General features: G+C 31.7%; 1 protein-coding gene and 2 long non-coding RNA genes across 5 annotated transcripts in view; 1 reads left to right on the forward strand and 2 right to left on the reverse strand.

Annotated features, from left to right (window-relative positions):
• LOC105429942 (uncharacterized) overlaps window positions 1-12,660 on the forward strand; it is a 540,048-nt gene that overhangs the window by 517,703 nt on the left and 9,685 nt on the right. The window lies entirely within an intron of this gene.
• On the reverse strand, window positions 1,561-4,584 carry LOC148937330 (uncharacterized). Its single transcript, XR_016138571.1, has 3 exons — window positions 3,363-4,584; window positions 3,093-3,284; window positions 1,561-3,008 (listed from the first exon to the last, which is right to left on the reverse strand). It is a non-coding gene; the product is annotated as an uncharacterized LOC148937330 (long non-coding RNA).
• The window catches only part of LOC148937331 (uncharacterized), a 6,632-nt gene continuing 5,863 nt past the window's right edge, over window positions 11,892-12,660 (reverse strand). The window contains exon 2 of the long non-coding RNA XR_016138570.1: window positions 11,892-12,660. This exon is cut by the window's right edge and continues 124 nt beyond it. This is a non-coding gene — a long non-coding RNA (uncharacterized LOC148937331).

Genomic DNA, 12,660 nt, shown 5'->3' on the forward strand with positions numbered 1-12,660 from the left:
CAGTCATTGACAATAGATGACCGAACCAAGAAAATTTTCGCTTCACCTGAAACTATAGAAAAATAACAAATAAGTTTGTAATTGGGATTAGCGCTGTTCTGTTTCTCCATCAACCATGCTACTTTTTCATTTATCCTAATGCATGCTTTAAACCAATGCAATAATCTCTTTTTTGAAAATTAAAAAAAATCATTTTCAATTACTACAGATAAAATATTAGAAATTTCTTTCGAAACCCTGTACAAAATCCAATTCGTCATAAATATTGGTACGCATCACGAAGTTCTAAACGCATAATGTGATTCAGTTCAGTGACAAAATAAATATATTTGACATAAATTATATATAGGATTGGAAAAGTTACTTAAAAGTAACTAGTTACATTTATAATTCTTTCCTCTCAAAAAATAACTAGTTACCGTTATTAGTTACCGATTTAAAAAAATAATATGTTACAATTATAATTATTCAAAAAGTAACGAGTAGTTACTTCTCTGTTTATTTCCTGTATTTTATGTACTTATGTTTTGTGCACTGCTACTTTAAATATAAAAATCTTATATTTCTAATATATTTTTTATAATACATTTCTAAAGACTGATTGCAACGACATTAAGCGAAACTTAAAACTTTAAATTTATTATATCAGTCGAATTTGATTAGTTCTTATTTTACATCTAACCAATCTAACCAAGACTAAGTTCGGAAACGTCATCCGAGTGCTCCTATATATCATTTTATTCTTGTGTAACGTTCAGTGAAAAACAAAGATAAAATGATACATGGGATACTCAAATGTTTTGGAACATAACCTAAAAGTGTGAGAATCAGACTGTGCTATTGGTTGTGTTCAACTCAAACAGCTTTGCAACTGTGTAAGATTCCTAAATGTGATTAATTTATACATTTAGACTCATGAAAAAACTAAGGGAAAAACTAACAAAAATTCATCATATCAAAAATTTTTACAACAATTGCAAAACTGCTTTCTTTGTTAAACGTAGCCATTGTGTTATTTTATCATTAAATATAAAACAAGGATAGAATGACACAATAACTAAATGACAAATAAATTTAAAATATATACAGTAACGATAAAAGTAACTATTCAATTAGCTATTAATTATTTAAAAAATATAATTAAGTTAAGTTACAATTATAAATGGAAAAAAGGAATATATATATATATTATGTAATATATATTTATATATATATATATATATATACATTATATACAAATATATATTACATAATATATAATCAGGATTGGGAAGTAACTCGTTACTTGTAATGAAGTTACAATTAGAGTTCTTTTTTTCAATAACTATTCAATAACTTAATTTCGTTCCTTTTTTCCATTTATAATTGTAACTTAACTTAATTATATTTTTTAAGTAATTAATAGCTAATTGAATAGTTACTTTTATCGTATATATATATATATATATATATATATATATATATATATACTATATTATATATATATATATATACTATATATATCGTGTATATATATATATATATATATATATATATATATATACTATACTATATACAGAATGTAAGAGTAAGGTACGAACCGCATTGAGGGTGTAGAAGAAATCAAGAGGGACAAAAAAGTCTAATACTGTTTTGTGATATTCGTTCTAATTTTCGTAAAAGGGAGGTAACGTGTCGCCTGAACAGCGAACGGCTGTAGATTTCGCCACATTGAAATATACACTATAAATCCAATGTTGTGTTATTTTAACTGAAGTTTTTTTTACTCTTTTCTTATATTCTTATAAATTACCCTATTTAGCACGATTAAATACATCTTAACATAAATTATTTAAATTTATTAAACGACGTAATTAATTAGAACGCTACGCAAAGCTTATGCTAAACGTCACGATGTTTTCCTTTCCGTTTGCTTCATGCTGCGATGTTTCAACTTCTACGCTTCGAGACAGTACCTTAATTTTTTCAATACTATCGCGTCGCTTTACGTTACATTTTTGCCAGGATGTCATTTTTCTGACATGTTAATGCATGTAAAAATTGTACATTTGGAGTTACAGCGTAAGCTACACTGTAAATCCAAGTATATTATTATTACACGTATAAACATTGAAAAAATGACACATTAGACAGAGACTCTTGTTTACATGTTTCTTAACAAATTTAATTGTATGAAATGATGTAATTAACATAGTTCAATTATGTTTAATGATGTGATTTGTCATAAAAAAATGTAAGAATAAAATAAACTAAAATGATACTTGGATTTGCAATGTAGAGACTCGCAATTATTATAATTACGAGACCATTTTATTAAGGCAGGCAAAAATATTAAATAAAATTAAAAGCGTATTAAAAATTTATGTTATAAATTTATGTTATAAGGAAAAAACGACAGAAAGCAGTAAGATGTGCAATGCAGACACATTCACATCCTTCATTAGAGATAAAAATATTCCGTGGTAAGGAAATGCTATCATTTTCACATCACTTTGAGGTAGGTAGCTTGGTACGTTTTTTTTTAAGTGATTTCCCCAGTAGGCCTAATCCACTCTTTTTATTATTGCATTTAATGCAATAATTGTTCGAAGTACCTTCCTCGTGCTTGTAAGCAGAGTTCGGCCCTTCGAATTATTTGTCGCGTCGCATGGTACGCTATGTCCGAGGTGATAGTATTAAAGGCCGCTAAAATTTCTTCGCGTACATCATGTACGATATCATCACGCCTATGCTCGAAATTTTTAATATAATTTTAAAGTAGTCAAGCACATTCATATCTGGCGACCGCGTGGATCAAGCGATCGGGCCATCACGACCCATCCATCTGTTCAGAAAACACACGTCTAAAATAGCTCGTACCGTGACGAGAAGAATGTGCCGAAGCTCCATCGTTAGAAGATCATATTTTTTCAAACACGGAGAGGTACATCTTTGAGAAGCATCGGCAAATCATTCTCGAGGAAATCAGCCCTCGTGCATCGAGACGTGGACAAAAAATATAGGCCGACCTAAAAATTGCCAGTAAATACATTAGAAAAAAGCATAAAAAAAGGTATCTTTTTTATAAATTATAATTTAATTAGAATATTTACCACACGGTCCTTTATTATTCCTGCCCATACATTAATTGTCCACCGATATTGAAAGGCTCCCTCGCGAATAACATATGGATTTTCCAGAGCAAATGGTTTCTTGAATTGACTTGAATACATCATTTGGTGGCTTCATCCATCCACAAGATACGATCGGGAAATGAGGCATTCGCCGACATTGTGCGAGAAACTCTGCGCATGTTTTATTGATATTTAATCTCCACAAAAAAAAATCATCATGATTATTAAACAGTAAAAATATGTAAATACCTTCACAATATTGGATTCACAATATCGCGCGCTGCTTCATCTCGCTCGAACAATTGCTGCACTTATTGATAATGAAACAGTCATAAACTATTTTGTCGTAAAATGCGATGCACTGTTGATCGCGATAAGCCGAATGCGTATGATGCACGGCGTACGCTGATTCTAGAATTTTCCTCCAATTCCTGGAGAACTTCTTCTTCGACACCGAGATTGCGACGTACTTATACATCACCATGGTTTTGCCTGTTTCCTAGGACGCATCCTGTTTTTTTAGTCCGTAGGATATATTTCTTAATGGTTTTTGATGAAAGATATTGCGATTGGGAAATTGCTCCGCATAAATATGCGACGCGACTTCGGCGTTTCGTCGGTCATCCCGTAACAAATAATCATATTCTTCCGTCGAAACAAGCGTTTATCGTTGCTAAGATACTTAGCCGATACTCAAATGTTTTTTCTCTAGCTTTATTGTTTAGCTGTTTGCAAGTTGCTTGTCAGTAGCTGCAGATTACTATTAGCCTGTGCTTGCATCGTGCGCTTACAAAAATGTATACGGCAGAAGAATATGATTATCTGTTATGGGATGGCCATTTGTCCCTTCCTGTAGAACAAAGATGTATGTCAATAATTTATAATATATTCTTTTTCTTCTAGATATCTAGTGAAAAAATTTAAAATTGTGCCATGTCTCGTTTGAATGGACAATTATGTAATTATGCCTCCACACCTGCATTGCCAACAGAGTTCATAGAGTCGCAAAATCAAAAGGAGGGCGCTTCGACATCCGAATCTCCAAGACCGCCACCTTCTCTCTTCATTATATTTTTCTGTTCTTGCAAGCAGAGTTCATGTACAGTTTATATAATTTAATAGTTTTTTGAGTTCTTTTCAACGAAATATGCCCTAGAGAAGAAAAGATCATCCCTCTTCGGGACGAAGAAAAGCATCACGAGATCATAAGCACCGCGATAGTTTGCACGAGGGATCTTTCCATAACCCCTCTAGAAGATCGAGGGAATCTTCGTCTTGCAGAAAATTGATGTGTGCTCCGAGTTTATGGAATTTGTAAAAGACTTCTAGATTGGTGAGGAGGCCCAAGAGGCCATCGAAGCATCCCTTCTCAGACGTCTCTCTTTTTTGGATGCACCCGTCACCGCTTTATCAGCAGATAGACATCGGCAGATGGACAGACAGCTCGAGGAACGGGCTGGGGCTACGTACCAGGTGTATCTCCTTATTATGTTTGGATCTGTTATGTTTGGAAAATCGGTAAAGAGGGAACGCAATCGACTGTTCCTATCTGTTACGTTACTCTTTTTTCAGAAATTTTGTTGCATGTTGATAAAGCTTTACACTTATCAGAGGTATCCATCGAGGCAGACGAATCGTTACCCAGGCAGGGGATCGAGACCGCACGCCTAGTACCTTACGCCTTACAGAAAGCAATGTTTCTTTTTCTAACTCGGTGGTCACAGAGGTAGAAGACTCGAATATCAATGAGAAAGTGTCAGTCACATTTCTCAAGAAATTATTTGGCGAGCGAGCTGATCCTCCTGTTGCTACTACTTGATCGCCTATTATTTTGGATACTATTAAGTCTGTTGTCCCTTTGGGCCTTAGAGAGGAATTAAAAAATAACATCCTCACCAAATACGAGCCCAAAGAGGAACTTTTTTTTCTCGCTCTCCCTAAGATGAATAAAAAGATTCTCTCAAATCCCGGAGCCACGGTCATCATACATGATAAATATTAAATGCAATCCCAAGAGGAGGTGAGGGCTTCTTTAAACGCAATTGTCTCAGGCTTCTCTGAGCTTTTTAAAATCTCTCCAAACATCATCAGAGAGCAAATCTGTTATCTCCAAGATTGCTGAAAGCATTCGCCTATTATGGGATCATCATTTAGGCTTATCCAAAATGCGCTTACATCATTCCCTCGCTAAATGTTCTCGACAAATGTGCATTCGACTCAGCCACTATTGATGAATACTTTTTCGTAATAACTTTGCTGAAGAAATAAATGCCGCACAAGCGATCGAAAAAGTAGTAGCACAAGACGGCTAGGAAAACCCAACAGTCAGTTCAGAGAACTCAACATCCTGCAGTTTAACACTTTAAGCAGCAGAGGAATCTCGTAACCAATCGATCCCAGAAAACATAAAGGATTTATGTCTCTCTTTATAAGGATTCGTCAACTCACCGAGGAGGGATTCCAGTTGAGTTGCAGCAGGAGACCGAGATCCAAATCCCGCCGTTAAATTCAGTTAGACCAGCAGGACGTTTGGTCTTTTTTATAAATTGTTAGAGAGAAATCAATTGTTGGAGAGAGATCGTTGGAGAGAGATCTTATTATTGGAAGCTATGATGGGTTATAAAATTCCCTTTTTTTATTCCACCTCCACCTCGCCTTTTAGTCAAAGAACCATCTTTTTTGCAATTCAGGCAGAATTGTGTAATTCAGAAATTAAGCACTCACTTTAAAGGGCGCATTAGAGAAGGTTAACCCAGAGGATCAATGTCTTTCACCATTTTTTTCTCATCAAGAAATTTTCGGGCGAAATGCGGTTCATTTTGAACTTGCGAAAGTTGAATTTGTACATCTCTTCCCCACATTTCAAATCGGAAGATTGACGCATAGTAATCCGCCTCATGTTCCTTAATTATAAAAAGGCTACTATAGATTTTGAAGATGCCTATCTATTGATGCCTATTCATCATATTCATTTGTCACATAGAAAGTTTTTTCGTTTTCAGTGGAAAGGCATGGTGTACGAATTCAGAACCCTACCGTTTGGCCTTGCTCCTTTTATTTTCACTCATAAGATTATGCGTCCCGTCAAATCATTGCGAAAAAGAGGCTTCCATTCAGTAGTTTATCTTGACGACTTTCTGCTTTTAGATGCTTCAGAGAAATGCCAGGAAAACATTTATATATCACTAAAGTTACTTTCATCTCTAGGCTTCCTCATCAATTATTCGAAATCTCAGCTTATGTTTTCTTCAAGATGTAAATATCTAGGTTTTATTTTTGACTCAGTTCAGCAATCTATGACATGCTTCTACTTCCCTTGCGGTTGCTAAGGAAGTTTCTTTGGCTCTTAAAAGAGCAGCGACTGAAAGAAGAATCTCGAACTTTTGCGAATTTTTATAATCGCCCAATTATTAATGCAGAGGACTTCTGTAATTCCAGTCTGTTAGCCTAAAATAATATTATCAGTAGTAGTATTAAATTATATTAAATTATATTAAAAATATTAAATTTTAAGTAAAGTGATGTTTTATTTGTTTGTATTTCTTTTGTAATAGGGATTGAATTAATTTTTTATTATAAGTTTGATGTACTACTATCCTTTTTATTAAAGACACATTTATTTACAAATCGCGCTATGAACAACTACATAGTTATCCATCCGGACGAGATATGACATAATTATAAGATTAAACGAACTTATCAAGTGAAGTTTAATCTTAATTATGCCTTCTGCCTTGTCGGGATGGAGTTTCCTCATCTTAAATGCTTATGCGCTTTTCCTACCCATTTGGCGATTGGCCTTAAGACTTTAAAATAATGAAGAGAGAAGATGGAGGCCCAGATGTCGAAGCCTCCTTTTTGGTTTTGCGATTCTGTGAACGCTGTTGGCAACACAGGCGCGAAGGCATAACTATATCGTTGTCCATCCGGACGAAACATAGCATAATTAAGATTAAACTTTACTTGGTAAGTTCATTTAATCTTACAAACATACATACTGGAAAAATTTTAATGAAATGGGAATTTGGTATTTCAGCATTAAAAGCACTCGTAATTTTAAGAATTAAAGGAATTATGAGGATTTCTCCGATTTGAGATTAAAAAATGAAAATACAAGGGCACTAGGAGTTGAGCGCAGTAAATAAGGCGCAAGTAAAATTATCAACTAAATTTTTTGTATATTTGAGCTTCTCTTACATCCAGACGTTTCGATCCACTTTCGGATCATTTTCAGTAGATATTTCCATGTTATAAATTATAATAAAAACATGAGGCGTATTAGTCAATGTCTTCACGGATTCGCGCCGATAAACGCAATAATGCAATATCTCAAGAGTCTCTATTCAAAAGTTCCACAGCTAATGCAGGAGATACTGTATGATAAGGATCATTTAAATAATTTCTGATATATTCAACCAAATAAAGTTTTATAGAAGTGTCAAACAGTTAGATGAACAAGGAATGGAGACTCACTTCGATGATATCGCCAATTATAACAATAAAAGGTACACAGATGGAAATAAATAATGAATATTGCAATAGCATAGTCATAATTAAAAATTTTTTACAAATAAATAAGATAAAAATCGGTTAACTAATATGAAATAAGTAAGCATGTCTTAACTGTTTCATGCCAAATATTAAAATGTAAAAACAAAAATAGCAAGTAGAAAGTCGAAAATTGTTATGAAGAGAAATACGACGTTTATATATTGTTTATAATAGCGGTATACGTATTTTTAGCGTTGCACTCTTTTATAGAACTTGCTAGTCTGTTGGTTTTCGCTTGACATGCTGTGAAAAAAAACAAATAAAAAAGTGTATAATCTTAAATATCATAAACAATTTCTAACTCGATTATTATATAATAAATCTACATACATATGTATTTACCTTACACTGTAATAAATAATCTTTACCAGGTATAATATTTATCAATACTATGAACCTGAATATTCTCGCATAATTATTTTAAGTATTATATTTTCAAAATTAATGCACTTGCGATCACTATTTCATGATGAAATGAATATCTGATAGGTGTTATGTCGAAATGTGTTATCGAAATGTGTTATGTCAAATGCATAACCAATATCAAACCAATATCATTTTATATGTAACAACGAGATCAATTTATTGTCTCGTTTATCTTTTGGATACATATCAAATACGTTTATGTAGTTTTACATGAATCATAACTCAGATATTTCGTGAAAGCAAATTGAAATTAAATTTGCTTCCATCATTTCGTGTCAAATACATATCCGATACATGTCAAATGAAACTGAAACTATATTATAACTGAAACTATATTACGTTTCTGTAATGTAACTTATATTTGAGAGTGCTGTATAAGTTATAACCTATACTGTCAAAATTAAAAAATTAAATAAAAAACTTAGAAAGTAAAGATTAGAAAACATCAAATGGTAAAAATAATAATAAAATAAGAAGAGATTTAAAAAGTTAAAAAATAATAATAATAAACTTAAAAATAAAAATTTAATTTAAAAAAATTTAATTTAATTTAAAAAAATCTAAATTAAAGAATTAAAAAAAACCTAAATTAAAGAATCCTAATTAAACAGAATTTAAAAAGATTAAAAAAATTATAAACTTGGAAATACAAAAACAACATGATGTAGTGGCAATGGGCAAATGGGCAAATGAAAATCAGCGCTGTTTACGGTGCGCAATTGACATTCTTTATTACAACTTAAATATATAAAACATATATTTCGACTCTAGTTTGAATCTTCAGTGCATGCAAAGATAAAGACAAAATACTGCGTTCATCCGACGTGCTCATCGATGTTAAATTCGCTAACTAGAATTATTATGACCGCGCAAACATGTCATCTTTAAAGAAACAAGACAGTCTTTAAGGAATTGTCAATTATCAGTGTCGGTCCACAATAGGTGATTTAGGAAGCTTTAAGAAGTAAGAAATTGACCAATTATAATCGAATATAAAAAGAATAATCGACTATGATTGGTCAATTTCTTACGATTTCTTAAAGATTAAATACTTATTGTGGACCGACACTCAGATGAACACAGTTCACACTAAACCGAATAAGGCACGCGCAGGAATGCGGCGCAGTTCGCACCGAGCAGCACACCACATAACGCGTTCGCACGCTTTAAGCTCCAGGCGGCAATTAAGCGCGATGACTCTGGCTGCGTTCCGATATTCACTGCCAGTACTGAAAATATATAGTTTAGGTCACGTATATTATAGAGTTTCGGTACTGACAGTGAATATCGGAACGCAGCCTCTACAATTCGACAACTTGTCATCAAAACAAAGCCAAGGTTACAATTTGCTCGAGACGGAAACGTATGCATGATGCAAGAATTCAGTATCAGACTATGAATTCAGTTAATTTAAAAATAAAATTACATTAAAATAATGTGAGTTATATCAAACACAGGTTATAAAAACAATTAAATAAAAAATGTTTTTTTAAAAAAAGATTCACAACTGCTGCCAAAAGTTAGTCTAACAAATTAAAACACAAAATAAAAGAATTAAAATTATTAAATATTAAAAATGAAAAGGATAGGCTTAAAAAAGTTAAAGTTAATGAAATTAGAAAAAATTAAAATTGAAAATAAAATTAAAAATATTACAAATTTAAGTTAAAAGACATTAAAATGCAAAATAAAAAAGTTTAACGTCAATCTTTCCTATAATTTGTTAAAAAAGATTTATGTTAAAAGAAATTTAAAACAATAAAATAAAAAAAGAATAAAATAAAAAAGACAGATTTAAAATGTAAAATAAAATAAATATAACATAAAAATGAAGAGAATTATAAAATAAAAAAGATAAAAAATGTAAATTAAAATAATAAAAATATTTATAATTAGATAAAAATTTTTAAATGTATATACATTATATTAAATAAAATCTTATTTAAATAATATAAAAATCTTATTCACATAATTAATTATGTACAATAAATAATAAAAAGACAATTTTAAAGAAAATTTAAATAAAAGGCAGAATGACAGAAATTAAATACTATATACTGTAAATATTTAAGAATCTTAGAAAATTTAATATCGCTTTAATTATTAAGTACTATATATACTATTATACTTAACAAATAATTAATAAACCTAAAATTAATAATAATGAATCTTTTTGGAAAATAAACGAGAAAGCCTCTATATACGCGCTCCATACATCTCATACGTCTCATACTGGCTGCGCAGGACAGCGTTAAAGGTGAATATGACGCAGTTTGTCAATACAACAATAATTATTGAAATAAGAGCTTTTTTTATAATAATAATAATAGTAATAATAATAATAATAATAATAATAATAATAATAATAATAATAATAATGATGATGATGATGATGATGATGATGATGATGATGATAGCAAGTCTTGTTAAAAGTCTTGTTAGTATTCAAATATCTTTGATGATATATCAAAGAACGTTTGAAGCATTTTAGACATTTACAAACAAGTTACAAATAAAGAAATAATTATTTTTATAAAATATCGTTCATTTAATTTTGACCGTAGAGCAGCTATGGCAATGTTATAAGTATACTTTATCGATCAATATTTATATTTTGTACTGTAATATACTGACGTCATGAAGATAAGAGATGTTTACGCACAGCTTCATTTGCATATGTGCAAGAAAATCGTTGCTTTCTTAATCCGACGCTAAACAAAAATAGATTCTTTTATCTATGCAACGCTAAGCGAAAATAAAATCTTTTATATGTATGCAATGTCTGTCAAACATACTGTATTAACATAGAGATGCCGTGCACAAGCTGTGGTGCTTCTCATTGGTTAAAAGTACTTATTGTTTACTATTAATTTATTATGTTTATTTATTTCTAGTTATATTATGTTTTATTTTTTTATTTATTTTTAATTTTTTGCAGTTTTCTCTTAAATGTAGTGAATGTAAAAAAGGCATTCTTACAACCTGTGTACGTCCTCGTATTTTATTTTTCCAATCTATCTCGTACTTTTTCAATTTATTACCTCTTACATTTAATTGCTTTTCTCATCGTCGCAATTGTTTTGCTGATGAAACTTTACGTTTATGAAATTTTTGTTTCAATTGACTCTTTCAATTTTTCTTGACTCTGTCTTACCACTTCTCCAAAATTCAATTACTCTTCTTTTATATTCTATCGAGATCAAGAGATACGGGTGATATCTCGATGCCAAGTTCACGCGCAGCGAAGTCGCGTAGAACGGTGGCGAGACGCCCATGGCTCTATTTACGCGAGATCCCGGAATGAACTCGGTCTACATTTTCATATCTCAGCAATGATTGCATCGATTAAGTTTTAACTACGCTTAATCGATAACTGAATATCAAATTATATGAGAAAAGTGTTTTTATTTTTTTTCTCCGTATTCTACAAACTGAGATATCGCGACGCAATCGTAACGCAAAGTTCAAATTGGTAAATTTAAGAAACGTCCGTCGTTGTCGACTCTCCTTTTTTTGTCGCAAGAGGTGCTAATAAACGTCTCTGTATGACAACTCTTGCAGCACTCATTTTTTTTATTTGATATATCTTTGACAAATGTCCTTCGTGTGAAATTATACATATTAATTAATAAAAAAGAAGATATGTGTCACATATAATAGTAAGTAATATTATAATAATATATAATACATTGAAGAAATAGAATAAGAAATAAAAATAGAAATAGAAATAGAATTAGATTTTTACAACAAATTACATTATTAGATTTTTATTATATTATTAGATTATTGACAACAAATGTATTAGATTTTTACAACAAATTATTAACATTTATTAACAATTATTAACAAATTATTACATTAAACATAAATTAATTAAACATAAATAACATAAATTAAACATAAATAACATAAAAAAACATAAATAACATATAACATAAATTAATTTTTATTGAACATAAATTTAATTAAAATTTTTTGCTCCTCTTCCTTCTCTTTCTTTTCTTCCTTCTCTTTCTTCTCTTCTTCCTCTTCTTCCTCTACCCCAATAAGTAGGGGCAGTGGAGAGTTGGAACAAAAATCTTATAAAGTTTTCCTGCTGCCTTCGAACGCCGGCTTCTCCTTTTTTCTGCAAAATAAAATATTTAATTATAGTATCTTATAAAACAATATTTATTATATAAAACAGAGGGGGAAGAGGGAGAAAGAGGAGGAGAGAGAGAGAGAGAGAGGGGTAGAGGCAGAGAGAGAGAGAGAGAGAGAGGGGGAGAGGAGAGAGAGAGAGAGAGAGAGAGAGAGAGAGAGAGAGAGAGAGAGGAGGGAAAGTAAGAGCGAGAAAACGAGAAAAAGCGAGAGAGGAGGGAAAGCAAAAGCGAGAAAACGTGAAAAATTGAAAATACGAGAGAATACGAGAAAGCATTACTTGAAATTTCGACGGGAATGACGGCAGGAGCGACGGTAGAAGCGACAGCACGAGTGATGGTGGCGGAAGAGGCGGTGGCAGGGGCGGTAGCAGGGGCGGTGGCAGGGACAGCGGCAAGGACAGCGGCAGGAACGGCGATAGGAGCGGCGG

The sequence above is a fragment of the Pogonomyrmex barbatus genome, unplaced genomic scaffold (genome assembly GCF_055798465.1).
Source record: "Pogonomyrmex barbatus isolate J1 unplaced genomic scaffold, ASM5579846v1 scaffold15, whole genome shotgun sequence".
NCBI classification, from domain to species: Eukaryota; Metazoa; Arthropoda; class Insecta; order Hymenoptera; family Formicidae; genus Pogonomyrmex; species Pogonomyrmex barbatus.